Source organism: Piliocolobus tephrosceles, chromosome X, assembly GCF_002776525.5.
Source record: "Piliocolobus tephrosceles isolate RC106 chromosome X, ASM277652v3, whole genome shotgun sequence".
Classification (NCBI taxonomy): Eukaryota; Metazoa; Chordata; class Mammalia; order Primates; family Cercopithecidae; genus Piliocolobus; species Piliocolobus tephrosceles.
This window is the reverse complement of record NC_045455.1, coordinates 38,205,700-38,214,917: the sequence shown is the minus strand read 5'-3', so window position 1 is coordinate 38,214,917 and position 9,218 is coordinate 38,205,700.

The following is a 9,218-nucleotide window of genomic DNA, read 5'->3' as shown; positions in this document are numbered from 1 at the left end:
TATCTATCTATCTATCTATCTATCTATCTATCTATCTATCTATCTATCTATGTATCTATCTATCTATATCTGATAGATAATAGATACACATGTTTTCAGGCTACATGTGATAATTTGATACATTCATATAACCTATAAAGATCAAATTAGGGTAATTGGGGTATTGATCATAAATATTTATCTTTTGTGAATGTGAGGAATATTTGGATTATTCTCTTCTAGCTTTTGAAATGTACAAAGACCTATTATTGTTAATTATAGTCACCCTACTGATTTATTGAACACCAGGTCTTATTTCTTCTATCTAACTGTATATTTGTACCTATTAAACAACCTCTCTTCATCCTGCCCTTCTGCCCACCCTTTCCTGGACTCTGGTAACCACCAGTATACTATCTATCTTCATGAGAACCACTTTTTAAGCTCCCACTTATGAGTAAGAGTATGTGATATTTGTCTTTCCACACTTGGCTTATTTCACTTAATATAATGACCTCCAGGTCTATTCATCTTGTTGCAAGTGACAAGAACTGATTCTTTTTTATATCTGAATAATATTTATATATATATAATTTTCATTATCCATTCATTCATTGATAGGCTTTTAGGCTGATTCTGTATTTTGGCTATTTTGAATAGTGCTGCAGTAAATATGGTAGTGCAGATATCTCTTCAATATATTTATTTCCTTTCTTTTGGCTATCTACCCAGTAGTGGAATTGCTGAATTATATAGTAGTTCTATTTTTAAATTTTTAAGGAACCTCCATACTGTTTTCTAGAGTGGCTGTCCTAATTTACATTCCCATCAACAATGTAAGAGGGTTCCCCTTTCTCCACATCCTCAGCAGAATCAATTGGTCCCTGTCTTTTTTTATAAAAGCCACTTTAACTGGGGTGAGATGATATCACATTGTGGTTTTAATTTGCATTTCTCTGAAAATTAGTGATGTTGTACATTTTTTCATATACCTATTGACCATTGGTATGTCCTTTTTTGAAAATTTGTCAGATCTTTAGTCCATTTTTAAGTCAGATTATTAGTTTTTTTCCTGTTAAGTTGTTTGAGCTCCTTATATAGTCTAGTTATTAATCTCTTGTCAGCTGGATAGTTTGCAAATACTTTCTCCCATTCTGTGGGTTGTCTCTTCACTTTGTTCTCTTTCCTTTGCTGTGCAGAAGCTCTTTAGCTTGGTTTACTCCCGTTTATCTAACTATGCTTATGTCAACTGTGCTTTTGAGGTCTTACACAAAAAATGTTTGCCCCAACCGATGTTACAGAGAATCTCCCCAATGTTTTCTTCTTGTGATCTCATAATTTCATGTCTTAGATTTAAGTCTTTAATCTATTTTGATTCGATTTTGTATATGGTGAGAGATAGATGTCTACTTTCATTCTTCCTCATATGGATATTCAGTTTTCCCAGCACCATTGACTGAAAAGACTGTTCTTTCCCATTGTTCTTGGTGCCTTTGTTGAAAATGAATTAGCTGTAAATGTGTGGATTTATAGCTGGGTTCTGTATTCTGTCCCATTGGTCTATATGCCTGTTTATATGCCAGTTGATTTGGTTATTATAGCTTTGTAATGTATTCTGAAGTCAGGAAGTGTGATGCCTACAGCTTTGTTCCTTTTGCTCAGGATTGCTTTGGCTATTCCTGGGTTAGTTGGGGTCTTTTGTGGTTCCATATACATTTTAGGATTCTTTTCTCTATTTCTGTGAATAATGGCCTTGGTATTTTGATAGGGATTGCATTGAATCTGTAAACTGCTTTGAGTAGTATTGACATACAAATTTAGCAGTATTAATTCTTCTAATCCCTGATCATGGAATAGCTTTCCAAATTTTGTGTCCTCTTCAATTTCTTTTACCAATGTTTTATAGTTTTCCTTGCAGAGCTCTTTCACTTCTTTGGTTAATTCCTAGGTATTTTACATTCTTTGTCATTACTGTAATTTGAACTATTTTCTTGATTTCTTTTTCATATTATTTGCTGTTGCTGTATATAAATGTCACTGGTTTTTTGTATGTTGATTTTGCATCCTGCAATTTTACTGAATTCATTTATCAGTTCTACCCAGTTTTTGGTTAAGTCATTAGGATTTTTAAAATATAAGATCTTGTAATCTGTGAACAGAACAAGGCTAATTTTACTTCTTCCTTTTCAATTTGGATGCCTTTTTTTTTTTTTTTTTTTTTTTTTTTTTTGCCTGATTGCTCTGTCCAGGACTTCTAGTACTATGCTGAATAAAAGTAGTAAAAGTAGGTATCTTTTTCTTGTTCTAGATCTTAGAGAAAAGGCTTTTAACTTTTTTCCCATTCAGGATAATGTTAGCTGTGGGCTGACAAGAGATATCTTGAGATATCTTCCCTTCTATAACCAGTTTTTTAGGATGTTGATCATAATGGGATGTTGAATTTTATGGAATACTTTTCAGAACCTATTGAAATAATATGGTTTTAGATATAGATATCATCTATTCTGGAGAATGTTCCATGTGCTGATGAAAAGAATGTGTATTCTATAACATTTGAATGAAATGCTCTGTAAATGTCAATTTTGATTACAGGTCTCAGACAGGACTGAACTGCAACATGTAGGCATCTGTGCTTGCGAACTAACTAAATTCTGCTTTACTTCATCTCTCTCATGGTAAATGCAGCGTCTTTGTCCATTTGAGCTGTGATAGCAAAATACAACAAACTGGGTAGCTTATCAACAGCAAAGCATTATTTCTCACAGTTTTGAAAACTGCAAAGTCTAAGATCAAGGTGCCGGCAGATTTGGTTTCTGCTGCGGTCCTACTTTCTGGTTCAAAGATGGAAACTTCTTGCTGTGCCTTCAAATGATAGAAAAACAAAGAAGCTCTCTGCAGCCTCTTTTATGAGGGCACCATCTCATTCATGAGGGTCCCACCTTCATGATCTAATTACCTCCCAAACGCCCCACCTCCAAATACCATCACACTGGATAATAGGTTTTCAACATATGAAGTTTGGAAGGATACAAACATTTGATCCATACCATTCAGTAAGAAACAGCTAAAATATACAAATATTCTAGGTTTTCCCAATCTCTTTTTCTAGCATGGGCTTCGTAGGTAGCTAAGGCAAGTGAGAACTTTGCCAAATATTTTGCCATAGCGTAACAAGAGTCAGTAAACTTTTAGTTTTCAACATTTATTTCTTCATTCCTATTACAAAGACAATTAACTAATAGCATGTGTTTTATGCTCCTGTTTGATAGCACCTGATTCCTAGTAGCAATCTATATATAAATTAGGGCAGAGCTAAGTGATGTAGCAAAAACCTCTAAAATACAGTGGCTCAAACAAGATAGAATTTTTTTAAAAAATACATATTTCTCACTTGAAAACAAAAGTAGGCTCTGCCCAGGAAAGTGTCCCAAGCACATGTTACACTGCCGTCCGCTAGTATCTCATGATCAATGCTGAAGGCCTAGTGTGGTGGCTCACGCCTAATCCCAGCACTTTGGGAGGCTAAGGTGGGCAGACTGTTTGAGGACAGGAGTTGAAGACCAGCCTGTACAACATAGCGAAACCTCATCTCTACAAAAAATACAAAAATTAGCAGGGCGTGGTGGTGCATGCCTGTAGTCCCGGCTACTTGGCAGGCTGAGGTGGGAGGATCACTTGAACTCAAGAGTCAGAGGTTGCAGTGAGACAAGATCACACCACTGCACTACAGCCTGGGCGACAGAGTGAGACCCTGTCTCAAAAAAGGAAACAAAACAAAACAAAACAAAATAACCCCGGCTCACCAGCTCTGTAATTGCCCCAATGAGAAGAGAAAAATAATGGATGTGATGAGGAAGCAGCCCTATTCCTTTCACTCATATCCAATTACACTTACATCCCATTTCACACCTAACTCCAAGGGAGGTTGTGAAATGTAGCTTCTAGCTACATGCCTAGTAAAATGAGGGTCTTACAACTAAAGAAAGACTACGGGAGCTGGTAATAGTCTCAGCTATAGATTCCTGTGAGCCAGGGCCTCTGACCTGGCCCCTGTGATAGCTCATCAGCAGGTGGTAGCCCACAGCCTCCTGTGAAACATCTCTTTGCATACAAAGATACTGTGATTCAATCCTCCCAACGATTTTTAATAATGTCTTTTCCTGTTGAACAAAGGATTTAAGATCTGTGTGGTGATTTTAGTATGATTCTGGCCTGATGTCCTCAATTTACAGGATCTGGAGATGAAGAGAGTTGGGGACCTGACTCTCCCAGGTAAACAGCCACATTTAGCAGACAGGACATTCCAAGGAATTAGAAGTTATCTCCCAGGGCTCTAGGGCAAGGCCAAAGTCTGATACCTTCCATGAGATAGCCAGTTTGTTAGTGGCAAAGCTAAGATTGGAACCCAGCATGTTGAAATTTCTTTCACTATATATGGGGTTTTAAAATGAATATGATAATCTAAAAATTATCCCACTAGAATAGAATACAGTGACAGACTTAGCCTTTATGCCATTCTCTTATTTGGATAATGCAGTATTTTATTAACTTTTAGAATTACAGTGACACGCTGCTAACTCCTACTTAACTTGTGGTTTTTATTTGTCTGGATGGATTTTATGCCATACATTTGCAAAGTAAGTTCTGTCCTAGCATGCATTTGTATAGATTTCTTCTTTCGTGAGTTACTTCTTGTACTCTGCATGTGTCACTATTGAATTAGTTAAATTTGTAGTCCTCTTGGAGGCTGTTTAACATGAGATGCTTTAAAACATCAAACCCTGGGACTAAATAAAAATTTTACTAAAGTAAATATGCATTATACCCATTCTATAAATATTTTAATTTACTATATTTATCACTACTGTAAAGAATACATTAAATCATCATTTACTTCTTTAGAAATTATATCATTTTCCATATTTTGCTATTTTGACTATGTATTCTAACATTTTCTCTGGAAGTACAGCTTGTTGGTCTACAATTCTAGACTTGTTCTCCTCTGAATGTGGTTTCTCTTTTCACTTTTAAGCTTTTTCATAAATACTTTTATCTTACATTTGTGTGTAGAAATAAATTCTCAATGCACTTCTGCAAAGTTTTTGGGTCCCCAAGACCACCCTCATTTCTGACATCAATCTCTGAGTTCCAGGGTCTCCAAGACCACCTTCAGTTCTGACACAACTATTAGTTTGGGAGGTCCCCCAAGAAAACTCAGAAAAGCTGTTATATTCACAGTTTATTACAGGCAAAGGATACAGATTAACATAAGCCAAGGGAAGAGGAGCACAGGGCAGTGTTCAGGAGACATTAAGTGTTGAGCTTCGGTTGTTCTCTTCAGTGGGGTTGTGTGGACAGGTTCTGTTTCTCCCAGTAATGATGTGTGACAATATGCACTGCATAGGGGCAACCAGGGAAGCTCATCCAAACCTTGGTGTCCAGAGTTTTTACTAGCATTTTGTCTTGTAGACATGGTTGAACACTTGCATGGCTGACCTTCGTCTCCAGCCTCTCCAGAGGTACTGATACTGTATGATCCAAAGGCCCCAACATAAATCACATTGTTAGCATAAAATATCTGCCATGGTCCAAAGCCCCCAGGTAAACAAACTCACACTTAGCAAGTAGAACATTCCAAGGCCTTAGAAGTTATCTCCCAGGAGTCTAGGGCAAGGCAAAACCTCTGTTTGAGCAATGTTAATATTTTTCTACACAACTTTCATGTCAATAATGTAAGCCTTGTAAATCCAGACATTCTCAGGGTTCAGTCCCATAACACTGCTACAATCAAGAAGGGTAGTTTGACTCCTGAAACATAATTAAAAAGAATTCCATCTTTTATAAGATGCCTCTCAAAGGACAGTCAAGGGGATTCAAATACATACTCGACATCCGCTCTTATTAAAATCCCCTTTCCTTTTCTACTCCTCTTCACTTCAACTCCAACACCCTACCCCCACAGGCCCCTGGCCTTCTCTTCTCTTTCCCTTCACATGATTTAGTAGATTGGCTTAGGTTTAAATTTAGCACAAAATTATATTTATCCTTTAAGAGGTGAGAGGAGGTGGGAAATTGGGCTTGTCAATGCAGACTTTCTTTGATGGGTAGGAAAAGGGGGAAAATCAAAGGTACGCCCATATTAATGTTTTGACATCATTGTAATTCTACTCACTGGGCACCAACTGTGTTCCAGGCACTTTATATACCTGTGTTTCTGGTTCTAATATCACACCTTTTTAGAGATGTTACAACCTGAGAAAATTTTTGACAATCATTAAGTGAAGGCAGAATTGTTCAAGAAATGCTAGAGGAATGTACCGATGAAGTGCGTAATTCCATGATATTTTAATATGGTAAAGGAAATGTATACCACACAGGAAGAAAAATGAAAATGTATAAAGATCAAAATATTTAGCCTCAAAGATTCTTTTTTTCTTTTTTTTTTTTTTTTTTTTTTTATTCTCATAGTTTTCTTCAATACTGGATGGTAAATGTAGGTGAAAAAAGGGAAAAATCTAAAGGTTCTACTAAATTTCAACAAACATAAAATTCTAAAATGGAGGCATATGGAGATATATATATACACACACACACACATATATCTTTTTCATAAGATATTGAGACTTCTGTCAATTCTAATATATGCGGAATGCTTGAATTCATTATAAACTTTTCTCTTTTTTTAAGACAGGGTCTCATTCTGTCACCCAGGCTGGAGTGCAGTAGCTTGATCTCAGCTCAGTGCAGTCCTGACCTCCAGGAATCAAGGGATCCTCCCACCTCATCCCCCAAGTAGCTGGGACTACAGGTGTGAACCATCATGCTTAGTTAATTTTTGTATTTTGTTTGTTTGTTTGTTTAAAGAAATGAGGTTTTCTCCATGTTGATCCAGGCTGATTTTGGATTCCTGAGCTCAAGCAATCTGCCTGCCTCAGCCTCCCAAAGTGCCGGAATTACAGGATTACAGGTATGGGCCACCATGCCTGGCCACTATGAACTTTTAATGTACTTTGTTTAGTAGAGAAAAAAGATAGAAAGAAACTTATTCAATGATCTTTATGCCACCAATTCATTTGTTAAGATGTTCATATAGATGCTTCAAGTGAATTAAAACCAAATTTGACATGCACTTTATAATTTATTCTCTGGCTAAAGAAAACAACAAATGTTCATTTCCCACCTCCATCAGCCTCCACTCTCCCATCCCTACCCTACTGCCACTTAACTGCAATCTTGGGAGACTGATGCAATGGCAGTTAATATATATATATGTTTACCATAGTATGCTTACTATCTGTATGTTTTTAGAACAGGGCACAAATATCACCAATATATCTCTTAAGGTAGCCATATTTCCTTAATCTCCTCAAACATCCAGATAGTGCTCACATTTCACAATTCATTTATGCTACAAATGTTTTCTCCTTATTTAAGCTTATTTGAATTATGATTCAATCACTACACATTGCTGATATGTCATCTCTTTTAGTATATAGGTTCCTCCTCTGTCTATTTTTTTCCTCTTGCAACTTTGTTGTTGTTGTTGCAGAAGAAAGAGGATGAGTGGAGGAGGAGGAGAAGGACGAAGAGAAGCAGGAGGAGCAGAATGAAGTTGGGTAACTCGTCTTACAGAGTTTTTGCTGATTGTATTTTTTGTTTTGTTTTACACATGTTTCTCAGCCCCTGTATTTCCACGTCTTGAGATGTGATCAAATTCAGGTTTTGTGTTGGTGGTGGCGGTGTGTGTGTGAAGACCACTTAATCAGTGATATTGGGTACTTTCATTAGGGGTGCATAATAATCTACCATCATTTTGTGAGATTAGCAATTCATTAGATATTGCTAAATATGCTGTTTTCATTTTATTTTTCCCTTTTCATTTATTAGCCAAAATACATCTATGAAAAGATACTTTCTTTCAAAATAATTAGGTTATCTTAAATTTTTATAGAAAAGGTAGAATAAGAGCTTTATCCTTCATCAGTTTTCAAAATCATAAGTCAAAGCTTTACTATTCTCCAAAGGTGATTTATGTATTTAAGTATCATTTTAAACTATGGACTTAAATATAGTTTGTGTGTTTCCATCCATGACAGTTACTGTTCTTACTGATATTGAAATGGTCCCATCCCTGGACAGTTGGGAGCTTATTTAAGCTGGCTCCTCTGTCCTTTTGACATAATTCTACTAGTTTTTGATAGTAATTTTCAGGCTCATCTGGTAAATTTTCTACCTTAGATCTCTAACAAGTGCCTTTTACTTTTTTCAAGAACACTGTTCTTTTAGTGGAATAGTTAAAAGACCACAATCTAACCACCAGGGTTGCTCACTGCTATTTGGTTATTAATATCTCTAGGCCATTTCAGTGGATAATACTAAAAATATTTTTTTCTTAAAAAAGATAAATGACCTTGCACTGATATTCCAATTCAATTTATTTCCAGGACTCTAAGGTCAAACTCATTGATCTTAGTGGATATCTGTTTTTTTCCATGCTATTAATACCAGTTGTCAACAACACAAACATAATGCTCATTTGCTTTATTCCACAGTGCACACATCAGCACATCAAAGTAACCACACCAACCCCACTATCGCCAATATATTTCTGTACAAGTCAAAACCAAAATGAGATACCATTCATACCAGTTGGAATACCTATTCTTAAAAAGACAAAAAATAACAGATACTGGTAAGGTTGTGGAGGAAAAGGAATTCTTATATACTGTTGGTGGGAGTGGAAATTAGTTCAACAGTTGTGGAAGACAATGTGCTGATTTCTCGAAGCCCTAAAGACACAAATACCATTCTACCCAGCAATCCTATTACTGGGTATATATCCCCCAAAGTAGAAATTGCTCTATTATAAAGATACATGCAAAAATTCAGTAGGGCATCATGGCGGACGGGAAGCAGTACTAGACTGCAGCTTCGACTCAGATGGGCAGAGCAGGGTATGAAGGCTCGCATTGTTAATTTTAGCTCCAGAATGACTGCAAGAACAAACCAGGAACCCGAGAAGATCCACAGACACTCTGAAGGAAGCAGATTGCTCCTGCAGGACCCAGGAGACACCTCAAATACTGTGAGTGCCCAAACTGTGAAAGTGGGAAAGGGAAATCCTCTGCTCCAAACACACATCCCCAACTAGGGAAACTGATGGTCTAGTTTGCAGGAGAAGCTTTTGACCTCATCTGGAGCTGAGTCAATTTAGAGAGCCCAGTGAAATGCAGGGGTAG